This window comes from Heterocephalus glaber, unplaced genomic scaffold (genome assembly GCF_053883595.1).
Source record: "Heterocephalus glaber isolate CG9 unplaced genomic scaffold, H.glaber_assembly_v1.0 deba00001461, whole genome shotgun sequence".
Taxonomy (NCBI): Eukaryota; Metazoa; Chordata; class Mammalia; order Rodentia; family Bathyergidae; genus Heterocephalus; species Heterocephalus glaber.
Window position 1 is genome coordinate 30,096,118 of NW_028258308.1, and position 25,204 is coordinate 30,121,321.

The window sequence follows — 25,204 nt, forward strand, 5'->3', positions numbered from 1 at the left end:
AAATATACAACCATTGAAGATTATTTGTAGTTAGGGCAATTCTTATTGGTCACATGTATGCAAAAGTCTGCACAATTTTGTCAAATCTTCAGGTTTATGTAATCCCAGGGAAATGCTACCTTATAATTTGGAGGAATGTGACTGTAATATTGAGCAGGTGTGACACTTGCCCCAAAGATGGTGCAGCATGGACAGGAGGGTCACCACAGTGCTGTGGAGTCCTGCTCCATGATAAATGATAATGCAGAACTTCAAATGGGGAAACTAGTGGTGGCTCTACTGATTCTTTTTAGATTAAGAATTAAAATGACTTTCATTTTGGAAATGTTTCTCTAGCTGCCTTCACCACAGGAAACTCATTGGACCATAAATTACCTAGTGCATTTTGCATGTCCGAGTTTGGGCTAATGTAGCAATCTCTTTATTAGAATAACCATTTGCATGATATGAATCTGCTCTGTGCACAGGCAAAAGACCAGGCACCCTGGTTGGGAGTTACTGCTGCTGGTCTGGCCAGCGTCAATAGCACACAGAGCTGGATCCCAATGGGCTGCCTCAAAGGCTTGTGATCTTTTTTGGAGCAGAGAGGCTACAAATGTGCACATCACTGCGTGCTGCCTGCATGGGCAACCCAGAAATGACAGGGAAATTGAGATGATCCATAAAATAAAAGAAAAGTCAATCTACAGACATTTGCCAGTAGACTATGGTGGAGATAGCAACTTGATCTTGTCTTCCACCAGGAAGTGGAAGTTTTAGATATTCCTAAAAATTAATGAAACTCCTAGAGTTAACAATTGTCTATGGATCAGGATGGAATCGTGTTGTTCCTTGAAGAATCTCACTTTAATTTCTATTCAAAGTTTATTACAGTATGTGTTGGTCTTCAGATGGAAAATTGATATTAGACAGAATTCTAAATACTATTAGATTGTTTCATCAGGTAAGTGAAAAAGTGTGTTTGCTGCTGTGGGAAGTCTTACTATCCTGGTAGATAAACATTACCTATATCCTCTTATATATAAGGACATTTCTACTTGTTTTCCTTTGCTCCTTTTTTTGTGGTGGTACTGAGTATTGAACCCAGGGTCTTTGCAAGCTAAATCCCCAGGCTTTTAACATTTTTTCATTCTAAGACAAAGTCTCACTGTGTCACTAGGTTGCCCAGATTGGGCACAAACTTGCAATCCTCCTGTGTCAACCTCCCAGAGCACTGGGATTTTAGGCATGTGCCACTATGCCTGGCTTCTTTCGGTCTTTTAAATTTTTATAAGATTTGTGTGTATACATAATAAGTGGACCTGTGCCCTGGGTCCAGTTTTGAAATGGACCCAGCAGGAATAGACAGAGCAGGAAAGGGGAGCAGCAGAGTAAAATTTAGACTCATTTCTGAGCTAGATGACTTTGACAAGTCACTTTAGATCTTAGGTTTTCCATTTCTGCATCTGTGAAATAGAGATACCGGGTTATCAGAAAGATTAAATCATGAAAGTGCTATAGCAGTGTTGACCACTATTAATATAAAATAATATAATGTAATATAATTCTTACAGCTTTCATCTAGATGTGTCCCCAAAGCCTCATGCCCTCATAGGTGGGGCTTTTTGGAGATGGCTGGATCTAGGGTGTGTGATACTATAACTAAGGTTATATGGTACTAAATTAGTCCACTGATTGGAATTAACGTAGTCTGGGTGGCACCACCCAAAAGGCTGTCAGATTGGACGGGATAAAAGGGAAAGGCAGGTTGGCTGCTTACTGCTGCTGCTCATTTCCTTCTGCCTGCACTGCCATGGACTGTTTCTCCTCTACAATATTCCTCTGCCATGCCATGCTGGTTTGGAGCCAGCCAACTATGGACCAAAACCTCTATAAACTGTGAGCCAAACTAAACTTTTCCTCCTTTAACTTGTGGGTGTTGGGTATTTAGTTTCAGCAACAAGAAGTGTAGCTAAGGCAATAATATAATACAGTCCAATAATATACCATATGTCACTTGCCCCATAACCACCACAAGACAAGACTAGAAATCATTCTTTGCCTCCAAAATCTCATCTCCCTCTGTATTTATGAACCATCCATATTGAATGCCAGGAAACTTGAGCTGTGTTACTTAATTACCACCTGTTAAGACTCTGAGAAATCCATAGAAACTTTAAAGCTTACTTTGGACTCAGCATTCTCAATAATAAAATAAGAGAGAAATTAGAGATTGTTCAGGGCCCTTTTAGAGACCAATTTTTATGATCCTGGGAATAAATGCAAGGAGTTAATGAACAGGATTCTCTTTCTTCACCTTTGGGAATCCAAAGAGCTAACAACTTACCACTTAGCACTTTGGCCAGTTCTGCTTGGTTTTTCCCTAGCCAGTCTTCCTTCTATGGTTTTGACCTCTTGATTTTGAGCTGCCAGGAAATTGATCAATAATGCACTTTATATGGCTCATTTTGTCAATATAAGATGCTAAAGAACCACTTTTTCTTTGCCTATAAACAATCACTTGCTTATGAGCCCAAAGGGAATTGAGAGATAGCACTGATTTTTCTTGCAATACACACACACACACACACACACACACACTCCTCAATAATGGTGATGCACTTTGTCTAAGAAGGAGGTGAGTTTTACCTAGTCAAACTTTCCTCTCCAATTCTTTCCTTGGGCAGGGTCACTGGAGCTGTAATTCCAGGCTCAGAGTGACTACCTGGAGTGCTGTACCATACTCTTTCCTAAATAACATTAAAATTCAAGATCAAATTTTCTGACTTTGATGGTATCCAAGAGGCATATGTGAGGCTTTAGGAGTGTGATCTCTTTTCACACTCATGGTGCCCACAGCATCTGAGTTGTCGTTGTCCAGCCTTTCTCAGGGTGGCAGGGAAGCATTCTAAGCACTGTCACATTGTTTTAAGAGTTAAGGGGATACATACGTATGTACATTTGTTCTGTCATTTGAATGTCAGAAGTTCATGTTTAGAAACTTACTCCCCAAAGTTTGGAGATGGGTCTTTGGGAGGTAAATAGGATTAGGTGAGGCCATTAGATGGGCCCTATGGTGGCATTAGTGACTTTGAAAGAAAAGACTAACCTAACATGCTTGCTCTTCTCACCATGTAGCCCCTTCACCATGTTATGATGAAACAAATAGGCACTTGCTGGGTGTCATCACCAGGCTTTTGAACTTTGCACTTCCCAAAACTGTAAGCCAAATAAAATTCTATTTTTTAATTTAGTAGCACATATTTGTAGTACATAATGCTTACATTCCTTGTGGGGAGTTGACATGTACATAAAACATCTTAATTCATTTTTTCTATTCTTCATAAATCACCCAACTGCAGGTACTTGTTATAGTGACAGAAAAGAGTCTAAATGTATGTTTCTAATCATGGAAAGTGGAGGAAAAAAACTTAACTTGATTTTGTTCTAAAGTGAAGACTATTTACTCATATTACAAGAGCAGAAGAAAATCCTTTCTTTGTGCTGCCCCCCACCACCCTCCATGTGCATGGTCAAGGTTGTCATCTGATAGAACACCAGTAGAGTTTGTATATAGGTAGCTACTGCTCTAACTCTGTCCCATCCACTCCTGAATCGAGACAGCAAAACTATATTTCTGGGAAGCTGTCAGGTCCAATATCCTACTTTCAAGCTGCTTTCAGTTATGCGAGTTCAATGGCCCCGTGAGCAGAGGTGCCACTATCTTTTCTTATCACCTACTGCCATACTGAATGAAAACTTGTGTTCTTGAGGTGAGGGTTTGGAAGAAAATATTTTTTCCTAATGCCCAGAGTACGTCTAATATCTCTAAGCATTTATAGTCAAGGGTATGGATAAACATCAATGTAAATACTATGTCTCTGATCAAGCTAAACAAGAGCAACAGCACCTCCCCAACAAGAAAGGACAAAGAGATAAAAGATGAGAGGATCTTTCTACACGATAACCATTTCTCTAGAACAAAAGCTGTTTGAAAAATAATACAAAAAAGACAAGATTGAACCAGATAACTTCAAATCCAAGATTTGATCTGGAAAATTAATAGTTAATTTTCCCAGGAACCATAAGTTACCCTCTTTAATAAAACTCATTAACCTCACATGCCCCTCTGTTCCTGATAGTAGCATTTACAATAAGATCCTTTATAACAATTATGAACATAGGATACTGGAAAATATCTTATATTTGGAAGGCCAAGCTGTAATACTGTACTCAGGAATTCTCTTATTAAAATGCATGCACATTTATACTTGAGATTTATTGGTATTTTGTCTTGTTGTGTTAAGTTCTTAAGCTGATTTTTGATATTACTCTTGTGGCATTTTAAAGCTTTTGTGCTTGAACTGCACATTCCTCTACAAGCATAGATATTTCAAGATGAAGTAGGTAGCATTTTATAGAATTTCAAAGAGATGAGGTGGCTAAATAATGAATGAATGTATTTACCATGTAACAGAGAAGTAAAAATGGGCCAAGGTTTTCCTCTTGGGATGATGCTTTTTTTATATTTTAATGTACATTTTAATATTTTCTCTTGTGACAGTGTATGTGTCTAGCAGACTTTATTTCCCTCCTTATTTTTCTTAGTTTATTCTTGGAATGACAAGCTGTACTGACAGTGTCATATAATGGCTGTTTTATTCCAGCAAGCCTTTCTTATCTGTTGAGGTCTGCTACAGTTTGGATCTTAAGTGTCCCTCAAAGGCCCAGATGCCAAAGGCTTGGTGCCCAGGGCAACCGTATTGTGAGGTGGTGGAGCCATTAGGAGGTGGGGTCTCCTAGGAAATCTTTAGGCCATTAGAGGACGTGTCTTTGAAGGGGATCATGGGATGCCTGTCTCTTTCTCTTCCTCTTTTACTTCTAGCCATGAAGTGCATACTTTTCTTTTCCCATGTGCTGCCACAGACTCAAAACTACTGGGCTAGCCAAATATAGACCTCTAAAGCTGTGAGCCAAAATAAATCTTTTCTCTTTATAAGTTACTTAGGTTAGGTGTTTGTTATAGTAATGGAAAGCTAACACTACATGTTTTTATATTGCTTTTGAGGACATTCCAATGGCTTTCTTGAGGCTTTTTCTTTTTCTCCTTTCTATTCAATTTCCTTCCCTTAGCGAAGTTCAGTAATGGCCTATAAATCTTGGTGTTATTTGTTCTTATTTCTTGACCGATCAGTAATGTTTCCAGAGGTATCTGAAAAATAAGCTTGAATAGCTCAATTTGGACAATAGCTAACAGGCAGAGAAAGTGATGGGTGTGAATAACGGAGGTGGCTGAGTCCCTTCTTTAAATCAATATACATACAGTCCACCAAGAAAATATATACACACTTTGGCAGTTTACCATACTAATAAATGTCTGGGAGCTAATGGCCATGACTTCAAGCATCTCTTGTAATTGTAGAGGCCAAAGGAAACTTGTATTACTTACACGATGCCTCGATAAATTTAGTATTAAGATACTTACACAAATTTTTCTTTTTCTGATATATACATTTTTTGGCAGACTCTGTATTTAGGTCGGGGAGAGTCAGGAAACAGAGGCTACAAGGACTAGGATCACTTCTTATTAAGTGCTGGCATTCTTAGAATGGAAGAGGAATCCATTTTGCCTTCTTCAGCAACTTGAGGGTAGGGAATTATCTGTTTATTGTTTCGCTGATAAAGTATGCTGTGTGTACTGAGCTACTCCATCAAACTAACACTGGGCTGAGTCCCAGCTGTGGGTCATGAGGTGAAGTGCAGATGGAGCTGGGTCCTGGAGGGCACTGGACGTGAGCAGGAGAGGTTCAAACAGCAGATGAAAACAACAACGGGATTTCTAACACCATGCGGCCTGTCATTAACTATCTCATGCTTTTCTTAATGTTTTACTTTGAAGTTCATACAGAAGATGTCTAGCAATAATATACACCCTTTATCCAGATTCTGCAAACATTAGCATTTTAACATATTGGTTTTCTCATTCCTTTTCTCATTATTTACATATATGTTTATATAGGTGTGTGTATACACACTGCAGCTGTATCAATATCCTATATTAGCTTTTTGTTCACCTATCTATATCATTTATTTTTCTTTTCATTTATTTAAAATATTTTATTAGTATATATTTGTAGTATGTATTGGTTACATTCATTATGGGACATACGTACAGGTAGATAACATCTTAATACCTTTTGTTCCTCTTTCTCACCCTCCCTCCATCACAAGATCCCCTTTCCATTTACCAGATATCTACTCCCTGTTTCCTAACATCTATCATTTCTTTCACTGTTTTTTTGGGGAGGGGATCAAACTCAGGACCTTACAATTGTGAGGCAGGCGGCAGAACCACTGAGCTAAATCCCCAGCGCCTTTCACTCTTTAAATTGTTTGTACTTTGAGTTTTTCATATAAGAGAAGCTATGTGATATTTAAGCTTATGTGCCTGATTTATTTCATGGAGACCATAAAGCCTGACACTCTAGACCTTGAATATGCTTTCTGAGTAATGTGAGTGAGGAGGGAACGGGAACTGGGATCTTAAGAATGGAAGATGTTGATGATGGAGAAGAGAATTGGAATATTCTAGACAAGTAAGGAACAGCAGTAAAGTGGGAAGAGCCCTATCCAGGAGTTAGGAGACACAGCTTTTCACCTCTGGTCTGTCCCTGTGCTCCAGCTTCTTGGGTGGCATGGGGCAAGCTACGTCACCATTCTCAGTTTTCATTTCCTTCATAGGACTTAGTTTTTTAATCTCTAAAATGGAATGATAATGACATGTGTTACATAAATCCATTAGTGGTAAGGACTCAATAAGATGATGTATGTAAAACTCCCCACATAGCATCTGGATTGTGGTAATCCCTTAGTAAATATTAATTGTTGTATATTATTATTACTGTACCTTCTATGCCCTGGGGACCCGATGAGTCACCACGCTCTTTGCCACCACTAGCAGGACACACCTCTGCCAGCCACTGGGGCTCATTGAGAAGATTAAGGTCTCCATGATGTAAGCTTTCTAAGAAATTGCTATGAGTTTCATTTGTGAGGAGTTCTTTCCTCTGACTGAGCTTTCTTTCCTATTTCTAGGGTTATTACTTTAGGTTCATTCATCCCCCCCAATTCTCTCCCCCATATTATTATATATACTAATTTCTTATGTGGAATGCAAATAAAATATTAGCATATATAGTTCTACCTCTATAGTATATGTGCTGCCAAAGCAATCACTAGTTCTACCTCTATAAATGATATGGTTTTCTATTTCTATTGTTCTGACACAATGATTAATGGATAATTAGGATGACTGAGAAGACTTGGAAAAACAAAGTACTTTCTATGTTTAAAAATTATTTTTGTTATCATATTTCTCTTTGATATTAAGGATAAAGTTATACCCTTATCCTCTATTCTTTCCTCAAGAATAACTCTAAGAGTGTAGGAGATGGGAAACATTAATTTATCCTTTAACTGTGTTCTTTCAATTCTTTAGTTATAGTATAAATAAGTTCTAAAACTATCCTATCAGAAAAATTCAGTATTCTAAAAATGTGCTTTATTCTGTTCAGGCCACATCCCATGTATTTGTTGAAAAATTGGCAGAGTTTTTAATGGAGTATATACATTTTAAGGAACTACAAACTTACTGTAAGTGTTGGCAGTTTTAAGACTAATTGTATCTAAAATTTAAGGATTCTCAAAGATGTGTTCTTTTTCCCCCTGCCCTCCCTCCCTGCCTTTCCCATCATACCTGATTTTGAATGCTTCTTACTTTCCTGTTGAACCAGAACCCAGTTGCAGCTGATATTATAGAATGCTGCAGTAGCAAAAGGGATTACATCTGTTTGTGCTTTTCACCAGTGACTTGAAGAGTATTAATTCAGAGTAATGTACTGTGCTTTAGTAATGCAGATCTAAAGGAGGTGGGAATTGAGATAGAATGATTAATTGGGGCCTTGTGGTTTAGTCTAGAATTAAGATGTACACATAATTTCTTTAAACATGGAATCCATGGTGTTAACAGAATTGGCACTTTCTCCTCCACCCATCTCGTGGCCTTGTAAATGACAGCAGTGAAGCATAATCTACTAATCCTTCAATGAGAAAAAAAAAAGCCATGGAAAATCTCGCAACATGAATCATATGTGAGTCAATGCTTGCACTATTGGCAGCAGAAGATGTGCAGAAATAAGAAACTCATCTCTACCAAATAGAGAGCACTGACTGAACTCATCAAGAAAGTGCCTCTTTTGCATTTTTCTTTTTGATAAGTGTCAGAGGTATTAAAATAAATAGTATAAATTATTCCCACTGATGGTGATGCTAAAACCCTCACCAGTTTAATCAAGATAAAAGCCCATGGATGGGTTGTTCTCTCAGAACTAGTGCTAGTGGGATCCGGGGAGGGGATACAGGGCTGGGGCCTTTGCAAAAAACAGGAGTCCTCAGTTGGAACTAATGTTTCCTTTATGGTGCAGTTCTCCTGTGCCAGTCCCTATTGCATTGCCCCATCTCTGTCCTGAGATCTTCCTCTTTTAGCAGCTCAGTTGCTTGCGGTAGGTCCTGCACCTCAGATCAGTGGCGCTTCATCGTGTCTAGGCAAATGTGTCTAGGAAGTGGTATACTTAGCTTTCCTTTGTTTCCAGTTCCCATTTGATGGAAAACTGGTCATGTTTTCACTGTCAAAGAACAAATAAAACCATAGACCACGTGTTATAAACTGTCATGGTGTTTTAATCATGTTTTGTAAAGATATACTTTTTTCTTTTGAGCATTAGAATGGGCACTAAAACATGATATGCACAAATCCTTCCGCCTGACCTATGCTCTTAGTCCATTTCTACCCACTTCCTACAAGTCTACCTCTTTAACTCTATTCCAAGTGCCCCAACAGTGTCTCCTAGGAATTAGTCTCATTTGTAGCCAATTGTGCCTCTGTGTTGGAATGAACATTTAAAAGTTCACCTTTTAAATTGGAGCTACAGTACTGAATTACTCATTTTATATTGTACTCAGCCTTGCAAGGCAGCTCTTTAGAAGAATGAATGTCTTCTTAGACAGATTTCTTACTCCTTAGAAGATTGTTATTTTAAAACATTATATCAGGAATCCAATCTGGAGATTCTGATTCAGTGGGTCTGGGATGAGGCCCGGGAATCTGCAGTTTCAACAAGTATCCTGGGTGATTGTTATCATGAGGGGAGTCTGGAAAACAGGGCCTTATTGTTTACTCTACTTTCTGGTTCACTCCCTGCCCCATTCACATAAACATAGACCTCTCGTTTGGAAGAGTTTGAATATGATATAACAATTCTAAATAGAGCCTTACCAAATCAATTATCCTATATTGGTGCATTTAATTAATCACTTGCTCCTTTATGAACTTCTAGTTGTGAAACAACTATAGTGTATTATTTTAAAATCTGGAATTTAATTTATTAGGGTTCTTAGCAGCTCTTCTGAGTAGTAATTGAAATTTTTGGTTCTTTATTTGTTATTTTCAGTTAAAAAGTTTTAAAGAAAGGAGAAATGGGGAATTGTTTCATGGGTATAGAGTTTCAATTCTGTAAGATGAGAAGAGTTCTGGAGATTGGTTGTACATTATTGCAAATATACTTTAACCCTACCAAACTATACCCTTGAAAATGCTTGATATGGCGAATTTTATCAGAATTTAAAACAAAATTTGGGGGAAGTGTCCACTGGTTTCCAGTGTCCAGATAAAGGTCAGAAAGTAAATGTGTACCTATTATGTAGTCCAGTTTTAAAACCTTTCCAAATTTATTAGGTTAGTTAGGTTTTCCAGCAATTCCATTTGTGTTACACAGATAAGGAAGAAGGTCACTTAACTCACAGGCCAATTGTTATGGTCTGAATTGTCCTCCCCTGCCCTAATGCATGCATTGAAACCATACCCCTCAATATGGTGGTATCAGGAGAAGAGGATTTGAAAAGTGGTCAGGTTTAAATGAGGTCATGAGACTGAGGCCCGCAAGATGAGATTAGTGCCCTTATACGAAGAGATACCAGGGAACTGGCTCCTCTCTCCACCTGCGTGAACTGAGGAAAAGCCAGTTGAATACACACTAAGAAGGTAGATATCTGCAACCCAAGAAGGGAGTCCTCACCAGACAACTTTTTTTGTTTTTGGCGGGGGCGGAGGTGGTGGTCCGGGGATCAATCTCAGGACCTTGTAAGGCAGGCGCCAGAACCACTGAGCTAAATCCCTGGCCCACCAGACACCTTTTGTGGCCTCCAGAACTGTGAGAAATGTTCCTGTTGTTTAAGTCAACCATCTCTGGTATTTTTCTAATAGCAGCCCAAACTGACTAAAACACCACCTTGTCTTCCTTGGCATGGGTCACTCTGTGAGAGAGCTCAGGATTCTGATGCACATTCTTGTTTTTTCTGGATACAAACTTCTGTCCTGTCATGTTTTCCTGACTCCTTCTAGAGAGTTTGGATCTGGAGTGTGCCCCCAGAGACTTGTATGTTGAAGGCTTAGTCTCCAGCTTGGTACTGTGAGGAAGTGGTGGACTTTCAGTGGGACCTAGTAGAAGGCCTTCAGGCCATTGGAGGCTTGCCTTGAAGGAGACTGTGGGGCCCTGGTATCTTGTGTGCATGTGCTCTGTCTCTTCCTCTCTCTCTCTCCTTTCTGGCCATGAGGTGAGCGGTTTTGCTCTACCAAGTGTTCCCACCATGATGTGCTGCCTTGCCTCAGGCCTGAAGCAGCAGAGCCAATCAATCATGGGTCAGAGCCTCTGAAACTGAGCCACAATAAACCTTCTCTCTCTAGAAGTCCATTGTCTCAGGTATTTATTATACTGATAGAAATCTAACACAGCCTCCTTTCTCTTTGTGCTGCAGTAGTACGAGGGCACTCTGTTATCTTTTCCCTCTACTCCTTTCCTGCAAAGAGTGCAACTTTCAGGCTGAGGACCTCCTGAAGAATCCATCCCATTCGAAGAAAGAAAGTACTCATTTTTTAAAGTGAAGCCTCACCTTCCAGCCCAAGCATTTTAAGATGGCACAAATTTTCCACTCTTTCCAAATTCAGCAGCCCTGGGAGTACTTCTTCCCTGAGGTCTAGCCATAGAGGACACATGTTCCTCTGCACTGCCGGTACAGGCTCTCCCTTGGCCTCTCCTGCCAGGGCTAGAATACTGCTTCATGAGGGCATAGGTGACTGCAGCTGTCTTGAGGGAGGTGAGGCTGAAGCTTCTGTTTAGTTAAGTGGCTCAGGAAAATCTGTTACTCTCTTCCCATTGAATAGTACTGTAGGGGCCTTGCACTACCTGCCCCAACATCCTTATTCTCACCCCTTATCCAGTCTGGACTTCTAAAAGGAAGTTAAAATTATAAACATCTCAATTTGCTTTCACATAGCTTCTCTCATCTCTGACTATCAAAACTTTCTTAAACAGCTTTTTATTTCTTTCAGTTTCAGCTGACTTTTGAAGAGAAATGTTTTTGCCTCAGAGTTTTCGGAAACATCTCCTTGATAAAGGTGTGCCTTAGTTACTTTTCTCATTGCTGATTCAAAATACCCAACAGCCAAAGTCAAAGGCTCACAGTTTGTCAAGATTTCAGTCCATAGTCCAAACCAGCATGGCATGGCAGAGGGACATCACAAAGGAGAACCAGCTTACAGCAAGCCAGCAGGAGACAATGAAGCAGCAAGCAGTGAAACAGCAGAAGCAGCCTTCTTGCGGCCCCTTTATATTCTATCCAGGCTGTAAACCCAGGGTGGGGCAGCCTTAATCCCAGCATCACATCCTTAATCTCAGTATCACACACTCTAGATCCAGCCACCTTCAAAAAGCCCCACCTATCACTTTATGAGTTTTGGGGGGAACATCGAGATATAAGCCATAACAAGGTGGAATAAGAAAGTATAGGAAATGTTCTCTTTCACTAACTGATTCCGAAATTATTCATTTAGAAACATTTGAAAATCAAGTGGAAGCTTCAGAACTAGGTGACTCCAATGTGATCAAAACCGAAAACAGCTGGAACTAACCGTCCTTAAACTGGCATGCTGGAGATGGGTGTGGCTACACTACAGGTAATAGTCATGGGAAAGATCAAGGCGGAGTCACCTTCAGGTACAGAATTTCACAGACTGCTCAGTCTCTAGATGAGGGGAGTACCTTCAGGAAAGAGCTTTAAAATCTAATTTTCCATTAAGGTACATATTGATTGATTTTATATTGATTTATTGATTGTGGATTTCATTCATTCGTGTATTTGTTTATTCATTCAAAAACCATATCTGAGTGCCTGTCTGCCATGTATCAGGCCTGGGCAAGACTTTGGTATTAGCACAGTAACCAAGCCAGGCAGGATCTCTGACCTCCGGGAGCATGTATTTGAGAGAAAGCCAATAAAACAACCAATAAATAAATAAGTAGACTGTGATAAATGCCATAAAGCAGATGGATAACATGGTATGGTGTTAATAATCAAGCTAGGCATCCTGAAATAACAAGTTGCCCAGCTTTGGTTTTCTAATGCTTTACTTTCTGTACCTTCCCTAACTCACCTTTAAAATAAGTCATCAGACAATCACTGTATTTGTGCTTTTGTTATTGCAAATAAACTGGCCCCCTCACTATCTTATTTTAAAGTGTCTCTTGCATGTTAGAGTTCTTTAAAGTAGATCGCACTTTACAAATAAATCATAGGATCATTTCTTTTAAACTTTTTATATGTATAAAATATGTTTCAAGATCATTAAAAAGGTGTTGGCTGCATTCAAATGAGTGATGTTAATTCCTTGAAATAGTATTGGTAGAAAAGATGGGAAATAAAATCAGCCAACAACTAAGTTATGGACTATGGGAGAATGTCATAACCTCATCTTCGCCCAGGACATCTTGCTTTGCGGCAGCCAGCACTCTGACCCTCCTTCAGGTCTGGCTTTCCAGGACTGATTCAAGGTTACAAGGAGTTCACCTTGGGATCTTATCTCTAATTTTTTTTTTTTTTGGTATCAGGGATGAACCCCATCTTATCTCTAATTTGCCTCATTCATATAAATGTTGCCTGGCTGAGATGAGTCAGACCTTTAAAATGATATTTATATGGGTTTTTATGAGTTCTTTGTCTTAGAATATAAGTTAAATTGCTTGTCTATGTAAATGCTGTCTTCAATTTTTGTTTTTACTGCAACATAAATGAGATTTATATGAATTAAAGTCAACAAGAAGGCTCCCCACCCAAAGCCCATGCCCAAACAATAAATTATAACTAGTATTTAAAACAACCAGTCTGGTGTTGAAGAAACTGAGTGGCTTTTTCCAAGTAGAAGAAAGACAGGAGAAGTTTTCAATATTAATGAGCAGTTCTGCTTTAATTCTGCTGGGAGGCATGCTGACGGCACACAAGGCTGTGTTATATTGGGTTGCAACATCTGTCACTGGCTAACATAGAAGCTAATCTTTTATTTCATATTTAGATTTATCAATATGCATTAAAAACCCTCCATTTTTGCAAGTCTTTCTGGGAAAGATGTACTTTATCTTGGTTTTTTAGTTTTTTCTCTTTCTAAAAATAAAAGTTCAATTTAAAACACATTTGTCACTGGGTAGCAGGCAACATCTGGCAGCAGGTGGTAAGAACTTGTTATACATGCAGATGACCAAACAGCTTTTCTCCAAGGGAAGCTTAGAGTTGGTGAGAGAGGGGCTCGGAATTTAAATTTAAATTCACCAATTCCCATTTTGAGCCACCCCCACCTACAAGAACATTTAGAAGATAGTGCTCTGTCATTCCATTAGGATAGCTGCTCAGTCTTTGTATATTTCCCTGGGAGGGGCTATAAAGCCTGATCCCCAGAGTCTAGGCCTTTAAACCAGGATCTCATTGCCTGACCTGCTTAGGAGTCCAGGCACATGCACAGTGTCTAAAGGTCTAAGCAAAATGATAGGAGGCCTGGCCCCAGCGAAAATCTAATGATTTCGTCTATCTGTAGCAGAAAATGAATACAGAAGGGATTTCTTCCTCCAGATCCACTTTGAGGTTCCTGTGTATATTGAAAGTGTAAGAAATGTGCAGTGTCACCCATTGCTGCTTATTTCACATTTATAAAACATGAATATTCCCAATGTGAACTTTATAACAACTGACATATTTTATCATACTCAGTCTCTCAGTGATTCACAAGGGAATTAGTGTACCTTTCATTTTTTTTTTTCATGTAGGCAAGGAAATTAGAATGAATCTATCAGATTTAATTCAATTGAGCCCATAGCCAAAAGAAGTCAAAGAAAAAAAATCAAATACTGGGTCTAAATTAAAACTATTTTCATCTAGATGGAATGGTATTACCAGCTCTTCTGCCTCCAAGAAATAGAAATATAAAGAATAAACTTCTGAAATCTCTGAATCCCAGCAGAAATACAGGCTGGCAGAACACATACAGTGTCCTGCTCCCTCGGCATGAATTTGCTGCTGACTGAAGGTTGCAGTGAAGGTGAGCAACTGCTCAGAAACCAGGACTGGTTTTATCCTTTCCTAGTGGCCAGGTTCTTGGTCTTTTGGAGAACACCTAAGGGTTTACTACCTGTTGGACCACAGACTTCAAGCCAGCAAACATTTTCCAGTAAGGAATGGAGTCTGAGAGCCACATCCTGTCCCCAAGTCCCACTATTTTCAAAGTTTCAACTAATGGCTCGAATCTAATCCCATAGGCACATATTTTGTCAACCTGTATTTTGAAGACAGTGGAACTCATCAGCTATAACCTAAAGCTGAATGTAGCCAGAAAACAGTAAGAAAACAGGCAAGAATTTTTCTTGTCCCTTTTGTCTATGTTTCCAACTTTTCTTTCCACAGTCTCATCTACTTCTGAGTTCTTTTAATTGCCTTTTGACTATGACTGTGTCCACTGTGTATCAAGGAATTTAATCACTTAGTCTGGACTTTGCTTCTGGGAGCCTAAAGACACTATTAGAAATATATTATAAAGCGTGGTAATATCACAACCAAAACAAATTGCCAAACTCAAAATCACAGGAAAGGACACATGGACATAATCTCTACTCATAAAAAGTATTATTGCTTGGGAAATTTTTTCTTTATTAACTTTGTATTTTGACATCATTTTAGGCTTTAAAAATTTAAAAAATGTAGATTGTATATCTTTTACCTAGATTCCCCAAATTTTAATGTTTTATACAATCACAGTGATGTGAATAAAATTATCAAAATCAGGAAATTAACTTGATACAATGCAATTATCTAATCTTCAGACACTCAAAGTTTGTCCATTGTCCCATTAAAGTTCTTTTTATGGCCCAGAATTCAATCAAGAATTTCATGTTATATTTAATTATACTTGTTCATAGTTTCCTTTAATTTTTTTTTTCTTTTTGTACCTGGGATTGAACTCAGAACCTTGCACTTGCGAGGCAGGCACAGCACCACTGAGCTAAATCCCAGCCCTATAGTTTCCTTTAATTTACAATGCTTCTTTAGTCTTCCTTTGCCTTTCATGACCTTGACACTTTCAAAGGGAAGTGCCCCTCAATTTGGGCCCATCTGATGGTTCTTGGTGGTTAGATTCAGTTGTACATTTTGATGCAGGTTTTAGGACATTGATATATCCTGTTACTGGTGAGATTAACTCTAATTCTTTGGTTAAGGTTGAGCAGTGGTTACCACTATGGTTACCTTTTCCTCTTTGCAAATACTAAGTATCCTATAAAGAGATATTTTGAGACTATCCTGTTCCTCATCATACATTCACCCATTACTTTCAGCATCATTTGATGATTCTTATCTGAAACAATAATGACTGTGATGTTTTCCATAAGGTGATTTTCTAATTTCATTATTTCTTTTTATGTATATTTATTGGAATTATATGAACAGGGAGAACTCTTTCTCCTCTATTTATTTATTTATTTATTTCATGTCAAACATTTCAATGTACTTTGAACTGTCTGTAAGGATACCTGACACATGAGTACCACCATCCTTGTAAGATTAGACACTAAAATCGATGTTCCTCAGCACAGGAGAGAGGCCTAACATGACCTCACTGACCCCATGTACCTCACTGCACCTGATCACCCCACACAGCTGGTTTCTCACCTGATCATTCCTGCTTACACTGTACCCTCCCCAACTTGCCTACAACCTCTTGTCTTCTGTTTTTTGGTTTTGGTTTTGGTTTTGGTTTGAGACCAGGTCTCCCTAAGTGGTCTAGGCTGGCCTGGAATTTACAATTATCCTTCCTCAGCCTCTCAAATGCTGAGATTATAGACCTGCACCATGATGCCTGCCTCCCTACTATTTCTTCCCTAGGTCGGCAGATCAAAGGCATCTCACCAGGAGGTTATTCCTTGGCCCTTAGACATTCCCAACCTGGCTACCTGAGTGTCCTTCTAAGTCCTTTCATGATATTATTTTTAAATTCTTCTGCTGCTCTTACATACTGTCCTATACTGGTCTGTTTATGTGAATCTCCTCAAAGAGGCTCTAAAGTTCCAGAGGACATAGATTATCTTAGACTCCACAAGAAAGATGGAAGCAACCCTATGGCATTTGTGGTTCTGCCAACAGGAATATTCTTTAGCCTGCATGGTCTGTGTACAGAAATTTTTGGAAGCAAAGGGATATGGTCTTCTGTCCCTTTTTTTTCTTCCCTCATCCATTATAATTTGATTCTCAGGTGCCGGGGATTTAGCTCAGTGGTTCCACCACCTTCCTGGAAAGCACAAGGTCCCGAGTTTGATCCCCAGTACCAAAAAACAGAAACAACAACAATAATTTGGTTCTCAAATTGCCATGGCAATCAACAGTCGTGGAGCACAGATTTATGTATTCACTTAGCCATGAAGACACAAAATTTGAAGGATTTGTCATATCTCCTGATCGTGCCTCAGAAGTTGAGGGCTTATCTTTCAGGTGAGCAGCCATCAGGGTAGGCTACAGACTGGGAATGTGTGTGTGTGTGTGTGTGTGTGTGTGTGTCTGACCACATGCTCTTCCAACCTTACATAATAGCTAAAGCAGTATGGCAAAATGTAGATTAAATATGCCATGAGTTGGTGGGGTGATGGCCATATAAGTGATATAAGCTCTCTGGAAAATAATTTGGTGTGCACTAAAATAAGATTCAAATATATTTCTGAACTTATGTCCATAGTTTCAACATATAAAAAAAGAATGACGGCCAGAGATTTAGGTGGTTTCCCCACCTGCTGCTCAAGCGCAAGGACCAGAGTTCGATCCTCAGTACCAAAAAAAAAAAAAAAAGAATGACACATGTAGCCAGATATTTATGGAAAAGCAAATGGATTTATTGCAGATTTATACCTAATGGTCATTCATAGGACCACGTTTAATGGTCTTAATACTCTAATGGTCATTAATCACCTAACCTAATGGTCATAAATATGTGATCAATGAAGAGTCAATAAAAGAATAGCAAATAATTACTGAGTAGCCCTGTATGATTACCATAGGCTATATCATAAAATTTAATCTCAGTTTCTCTTCATGTGACATATACATACATATGGATACGTCTATATATATAAGTAAAAAGCAAAGATTATTTTAAAATCCACAAAACTGCATTAGTGATGGTTATCCTTATCCCTGGATAGTGAGATCATAGGCATAACTGGTTTCATCTTTATACTTTCCGGTGTTTTTCAAGTTCTGTGCAAGTATCGTTTTCTTTCATTATGCAAATTCTTTCAACTGTCATATGATAAAAGATGAGAGGAATCTGGTCATGTTTGTTAGAGAGGATTATTATACAATGATACAAGCTTTTAAAGAGAAACTGCCTCTTCTGCCCTTTTCAGGAGAGGGTTGTATAGGATGCACTTTTATCTGAATGGGACAATTCAGTGTAGAAAAGGGAAACGTACCCTAGTAATACTTAAGTACATGACTCTGTTCTTCTCCCCAACATCATTTCTTAGTTTGTTTCTTCTGAAGCCTCAAGGCCTAATGGAGTCTGAAGGTACAGCCGTACAATTTCATGGCATCTCAATCTTGAGCAGTGATTGCTTGATTGCTCAGACTCAGAGGAGTCCTATTTGAGAGTCAGCTTGGAGAGCCTATCAGGGGGTGATCTCCCTTCTTCCCATACCTTTTCCAAGGAGATCAAAACCTCCTTCAAAGGTTATGCCTGCCACAATGAGATGACAACCTTCTCTGAAGGAAATGTTTTAGGCTCTTCGGCCAACAACCTCCCTACCATTGAAGAACCTGAGGAAATAGAGTCTAAGAAGATGCATCAACAGGAGATATGAAACTCAGGACAATACAAGCCAAGTTTGCAAATCAAGCCTCAACTTCAGACTCTGATGATGAAGTCTCAGCAGCTGATCAGAATGTCACTGGCAACAACCAGCAAATGGATAAGAATCCAAAACTCAGAGGGCACAGAATGAACCTCATGAATAGCTGGCCAGAAATACAGCTTGTCCTTCCTGAGTCTGCTGAGAAAAGTAAAAATGATGACAGTGAAAATCAGAAGGACAATGAAGAAATTGAGAGCAGTGATGAAGAATATCAAGAACCTGATGAACATATTCAGAAATATGACAAAGACAATAGCCTCTAGCTCCAGGAATCACTCGAGGAAGATTTCCAGCAGGGCAGCACCTCCCCTCCACATCCAGCTCAGGTCCCTCATGAAGACCCCACCCAAGTCCCAGAGATGCCGCCTATGCTCAAGGAAGATGAAGTTGCTGAGGTGAGCAAAGAGCTGCCTCCTGGGAGACTGGGAGATGAGGGGACAGGCCCAGTGGAGGTGCTAGGTTGGACAGCATGGGGGTCACTACCTCTGTGAACCAGGGATGGGCCAGCATGCTGACAGGATGCACAGGGCAAAGGACAGGAGGGAAAAGAGTCAGGGAGGAGATGTAGGGAAAATACCAAGGAACTCTGAAATACATGGAGGGTGAGAGAAAGAAAAGGACTAATCATTATGCAAAAAAAAAAAAAAAAAGGATTTTTTTGGAAGGTCTCTGTGCTTCAGTATTGATATTGGGCATTTATAATTGGGCTATTTCTAGTAAAAGGATTTGAGTTCCATAAATGGGTAAATACTGGCTCCACTGCTGGGATGTTACATTTATCTAACTCATCCTTCTTTTCACAGGAGATGGTAAGTGAAAGACCAACAGTCAAAAGACCACCATAAAGATTCCTCCTCAGTCCCTCAGTACAGTCAGAGGAGGAGGACGACACTGGCCTGACACACAAACCATAACCTATATGAACTATAGGCAGGCTTTCTGCTGGCTCCGGAAAAGAGTTCTTGCTTGTTTGGGAGGAGAGTGATGGTCAGCAGCCCACCAGCAATCCCAACCAAGAAAAGAAGTAAGTCTTTGCAGCTCTGAAAAAATCCACCCTGAAGAAACCCTCACCATATTAACATAACCCGAATCCCCAGATTTTTAAACAATTTGCTGGCCCCAGTTCTATAATTCCTATAGGTTCATTTTTCTCAATAAAATAAATGCTCTTGTTCACCGGGTCTGCTTCTCCCAGGATATCTTCTTGACGCAGGCTGAAAGCAGACATACTGCATAGAAGACTGAAATGCATTCTCAGGAAGTTGCAGGTAGCATGGTGCTTGCTAAAGAGAAGGTGTGCTGCTTCTCTCTTTTCACTCCTGCTTCCCAGATTTTATTCAACTTTATTGACTTTATCCATTTCAGTATTTCATTCTGTTTTGTCACTAACTCATATCGCCATTTTTTTAAGACAAGGTCTTTCTGGCTTCAAACTCTCCACAATCCTCTGACCTCAGCCTCCCAGTGCTGGGATTACAGACATGTGCTACCATGTTTGGCACATCCCCATATCTAGAAGGAAGCAGCACAACCATTAGACTCTCGTGCGCTTTGGGGTGAACTTTCTGGGCTTGAGCAAGCAACAGTGCAGACCACCCTGGGCTACATGGTGAGACTCATGAAGAAATTTTTAAAGGACACCCGAAGTGAGCAGAGTAACTCCTAGTAAGAAGCAAAGCACCTTTAGGTGGGGCAAAGCGAGCCTCTTTCACATCAGCTGTCAGTGGTCACACAAGCAATCACATCTGAGGGGCAGGCAGAGCCGAAGAAATCCTAACACAGACTGCCCAGTCCTCATGCTTCCTTCAGTTTGCTCCCCAGGTCTATGCTGAGCTAACAGGTGCAGCTGCACTGGAGGCTCTGGTGGGCCTAGCACATCCCAAGTCTCCAGCTGAGGAGAGCAGGGGCAGGGATGTCTAAGTTGTGGTCCCCACAGGCTCCTCTGTGTTCTCCCAGCCTCTCTCTTTTATTTTAAAATTATTTATTTATAACAGTATAACTCACAGATTACTTTACTCTACTAATAACATTATTAGAGTTATTATCCTGTGCTCAAATTATCCCCAATTTGGTCCTTGGAAGCCACTTCAAAGAATGTCTGTGTCCCTGACATAGCTCTGTCTTTCCTTCAGCCCTTTCCTTCTTTATGACATATCAAATGTTCCTGGATCATCTTGTTCCTTCTCTGCTGCAGATCTAGGGTTAGCCCTTTAAGGAGCTCTTTTCTTGGAGAATAGTATTTAGAATATTCTGTGAGCTAGTTGATCTCATTGGTATTGGGGTGACATTACTTCTGGGTCCTCTTTGTAAGCAGAGATAAGAAATAAATGTAGTATACACACATCTCTTTCTGTTTTCCTCTGTATAAATATAAAAAAAACTGTAGGTGATCACAAGTTCAAATCCAGCCTGGACAACTGAGCCTCTTAGGGAGAGCCTGTCTCAAAATAAAAAATAAGAAAGGACTGGGAATGTAGTTCAGTGTAAGCCACTGGGTTCAATCACCAGTACTTCAAAAAACAAAAGCAAACAAAGCTATAAGTGCACAATAACTCTATCCCCAATCCAAACCCATTCTTCCTTGTTTGCAATTCTCTCACTGTGAGAAGCCTAGTAATCAGATATTTACTTACCTGCTCAGTCCAGGGATATACATAAAAGTTCAAAATCTTTCCTCCTTAAATGCATGGACATACAAGTAGTTACAAACTTGAGCAATTACATATAAACTTAAAAATGTGATTGCAAAAATCCTTACCTTTCCTTCTTATATGATCCATAGTAATTCTCTATAGCAAAGCAAATTTTCACCCTTTTATTGTTTCAAAGACCTTTAAAGGTTATCTTATTTCTTACCTAGGGTTTCATATTATTATAGGCTCTTTTTTAGTAATGTTCATAGAGGAAGAGTTGGGAGTGGAATCCAATGTATTATTCTTTCTTCTTCTCATTTTAATTAGAATAACCAAAACAGACTTGAAGAGGACTATCACTTAATCCATTTATTTTCTTTCTGTACCATTATGAGTATTTGTCTTTTCACATAGTTTAATTTTGAAATTAATAGAATAGGGAACCATTGGTGCTTCCAATATGCAAAGTGTGGACTACTCTCCAGTTTCTGAGAGAGGAGAATGAAAAATGCAAAGGGTTTCTGGAGATTTGTTGAGGTTACCCCAGGCAAAGACATTATCCACATGTTAAAGAAATGATAGAATCGGGCAAATGCAGTTTTATTTGTATTTCTTTGTATTTAATACCCTAAAATTGTTGGGTCGGGCCTTTAAACAGGCTTGTGAGCAGCACTGCTGCCATGCCCATCATCACTGCAGAGGATCTCAGGTGTGCTGAGATGTTGTTGATGTAGGTTTTGTATGCAGAAAACAGTCCATGAGATTGTTCTCTGCACTCTACCTCATTGAAGCCTAGGGTGTCAGTCAGAGGTCTGAGCAGAGGCCATCAACAACCTAGTTTGTTTGCTCCAAGAAATTTACCAAGGTCTTATGTTTATTCAGAACAGAGTGGATGCTCTTCTGCAAGACCAGCTCTGTATCACATAGGAATGAATGAGAAAAACTGTTCATAGAATTTATGATCTCAGCACCTTGGATATGTCGAAGGCATTTACACTGCATTTCTAAGAGTAAGCCCAAGTAAGTAAAACTGTTAAAATTGCTCCCAGAACAAAGATTCTTTAAGTGTTTCAGAGAACAGTTTAGTTGCCTGTTATAAGATTGCACTTAAAAATTGAGGAAGTTACAGTAAGGTTTAATATGAAAAGATGAGAAAAGAGATACGAGAAAAGCATAAAAAATACAGCAGGATGGGAAAGATTGTCACACAAAGTAAAATTAAAAACAAAAGGTATAAAATGATATTAAAAACAATAAAAAGTACAAAAAAACAAAACTCAAGTAGTTGTTCCTCTGAATCTATGGGAAATAGGCCAGAACCCCTGCAGATATAAATATTTCTGAGTACCCAAGTTCCTTATATACAAGGGACCTTGTAAAATGGTATAATGTTTGCATACAAGGTACACACAGCCTCTTGTATACTTTAATTCATCTCTTTTTTTTATTAAACTCTTTTATTGGTACATTGTAGGTATACAACACAATTACATTTCTCATTGGGAATTGTACCTTTACATGATGCATCTTGGTTCTTATTTTTCCCCATTCCTAGCCCTCCCTTCACCCCCTCCACCCTTCCCTATTTACAAAGACTTTATTTCCATTTTTTCCATTTCTCAGCATTTTTCCTTTCCCTTCTTTCCTTTGCCCTGCCCCTCCTACTACCCCTACCCCTTTGGACCTTTTCTTCCTATTTTACATTATCGATTATTCATTCTAATCACTGGTACATTTTAGGTATACAATATAATGACATTCATCATTGGAAATTTGCACCTTTACATAGTCTCTCTTGGTTCTTATATTGCACCCTTGCCCAGCCCTCCCTTCAACCCCTCCAGTCCTCCCTATTTACAAAGATTTTGTTCCTATTTTTCCATGTTCTCATATGAATCCCATTCCCTTCTATCCTTTCCCCTAGCCCTCCCACTTCCTTCCCCTTTGCCCCTTTTCTTCCTATTTCACATGACCTATTATACATTTAGTCCTTATTTACACTTTCAGTTTCTCACACCAGAGAAACTATTCGGTATTTACACGTGTGTCCTATTTATTTCACTTAAGAGTATCGCCTCAATGTGCATCCACTTAGCTATAAATGTCTCTAATTTCTCATTTTTTATGGCTGAGTAGTACTCCATTTTATTAAAAAAAATTTTTTCTTTATCCAGTCTCCAGTTGATGGGCATTTGGGCTGTTTCCAAGTTTTAGCTATTACAAACTGTGCTGCTATGAACATGGGCACACATATATCACTGTGGTATGATTCCTTTAGTTCTTTGGGGAAGATCCCTAGCAGTGGAATAGCGGGGTCAAATGGGACTTCCAGTCCTAGATCTTTGAGGTATCTCCATACTGATTTCCACAGTGCTTGCACCAGTCTACACTCCCACCAGCAGTGCAGTAGGGTTCCTCTTTCCTCACAGCCCCACCAACATTTTTTATTGGTTGATTTCATGATAGCAGCCATTCTTTCTGGAGTGAAGTGGAATCTCAGTGTTGTTTTCATTTGCATCTCTCAAATGACCAGTGATGTTGAACATTTTTTCATGTATTTATTTGCTATTTCTACTTCTTTGCCTGAGAAATGTCTGTTCATTTCAGATGCCCATTTTTGGATTGGGTCTTTCAGTTTGGGAGGTCTGATCTTTTTCACTTCTTTATAGATTCAAGATAGTAGGCCTTTGTCTGAGGAAGAGCAGGTGAAGATTTTTTCCCACATTGTGGGTTGTCTCTTCACACTGCTGGTGGTTTCTCTTGCTATGCAGAAGCATTTTAATAAGAAGAGATCTCACTTGTTGACTGTTTGTGCTAGTTCACAGGCAACTGAGGTTTTGTTCATAAAATCTTTTCCTACACCGATGTCTTCAAGGGTTCTACCTAACCTCTGTTCCAACTGGTTCAGAGTTTCTGTTTTAATATTTAGATCTTTAATCCATTTTGATTTTAGTTTAGTGCATGGTGAGAGATACAGGTCTAGTTTTAATCTTTGGCAAGTTGAAGCCCAATTTTTCCAGCACCATTTATTAAAGAGGCTATCTTTCCTCCAGTGAGGGTGGTTGACTCCTTTATTGAAGATGAGATGGCTGAGTGTGTCTGGCATTGTTTCTGCATCTTCTAATCTGTTCCACTGGTCCTCAGGTCTGTTTCTTTGCCAGTACCATGCTGTTTTTATCACAATAGTTTTGTAGTAGAGTTGCAGGTTGGGGATTGTGATACCCCTGCCATGTCTCTGTTACCTAGAATTGCTTTTGCTATTCTGGGTCTCTTCTTGTTCCAAATGAATTTTTGGATTGTTTTCTCAAGGTCTATGAAGTATGCTGCTGGGATCTCAATTGGAATTGCATTCAATCTATATAGCAGTTTTGGAAGTATGGCCATTTTCACTGTATTAATCCTTCCTACCCAGGAGCAGGGGATGTCTGTCCATTTTCTGATATCATCTTCAATCTCTCTTTTCAGAGTGCCGTAGTTTTCAGAGAAGAGGTCTTTGATTTCTTTTGTTAGGTTGATTCCTAGGTATTTCAGTTTTTTGGATGGATGCTATTGAGAAAGGAATTATTTGCCCTATTTCTCTCTCAGTGAGTCTGTCATTGGTGTAGAGGAAAGCTATTGATTTTTTTTTTGACCTTGTAACCAGCTACTTGACTGAATTTGGTTATTAAGTCTAGAAGAATTTTGGTGGAGCTCTTGGGGTCCTCTATATAGAGTATCATGTCATCTGCAAATAATGACAATTTGACTTCTTCATTTCCTATCTTTATTCCTTTTATTTCTTTCTCTTGTCTAATTGCCATGGCTAATGTTTCCAGAACTATATTGAACAAGAGTGGTGATAGTGGACATCCTTGTCTTGTTCCTGATTTGAGTGTGAAGGATTTCAGTTTTTGACCATTTAATATGATATTGGCTGTTTGTTTTTCATAGAAGGCTTCTATCAGTTTGAGGTAGAGACCATCTATTCCAATTTTTTGTAGGGTTTTTATCATAAATGCAGGTTGGACTTGGTCAAATGATTTTTTTGCATCTATGGAGATAATCATATGGTTTTTGTCCTTGGCTCTATTGATATAGTGTATTACATTGATTGATTTGTATATGTTGAACCATCCCTGCATTCCTGGGATGAATCCCACTTGATCAGGTTGATCAGGTTGTAAGATCTTCTTGATGATCTTCTGCATTCTGTTTGCCAGTATCTTATTAAGGATTTTTGCATCTATGTTCATTAGTGAGATTGGCCTATAGTTCTTCTTTTTG

The 25,204-nt window shown here is 39.1% G+C and overlaps 1 long non-coding RNA gene across 5 annotated transcripts in view; it reads left to right on the top strand.

Moving 5' to 3' along the window:
* Positions 1–25,204, top strand: part of LOC101718670 (uncharacterized) — a 74,100-nt gene that overhangs the window by 28,723 nt on the left and 20,173 nt on the right. Inside the window, exons 2-8 of one of the 5 annotated variants that reach the window (XR_015453470.1) lie at positions 11,426–11,491; positions 11,927–12,049; positions 14,299–14,458; positions 16,661–16,896; positions 17,925–18,703; positions 19,112–19,332; positions 21,824–21,961. This is a non-coding gene — a long non-coding RNA (uncharacterized LOC101718670). Of the gene's footprint in view, positions 1–11,425; positions 11,492–11,926; positions 12,050–14,298; positions 14,459–16,660; positions 16,897–17,924; positions 18,704–19,111; positions 19,485–21,823; positions 21,962–25,204 lie in introns of those variants that run through there. The other 4 variants (XR_015453469.1, XR_015453468.1, XR_015453471.1 and 1 more) reach the window with 4 other exon arrangements.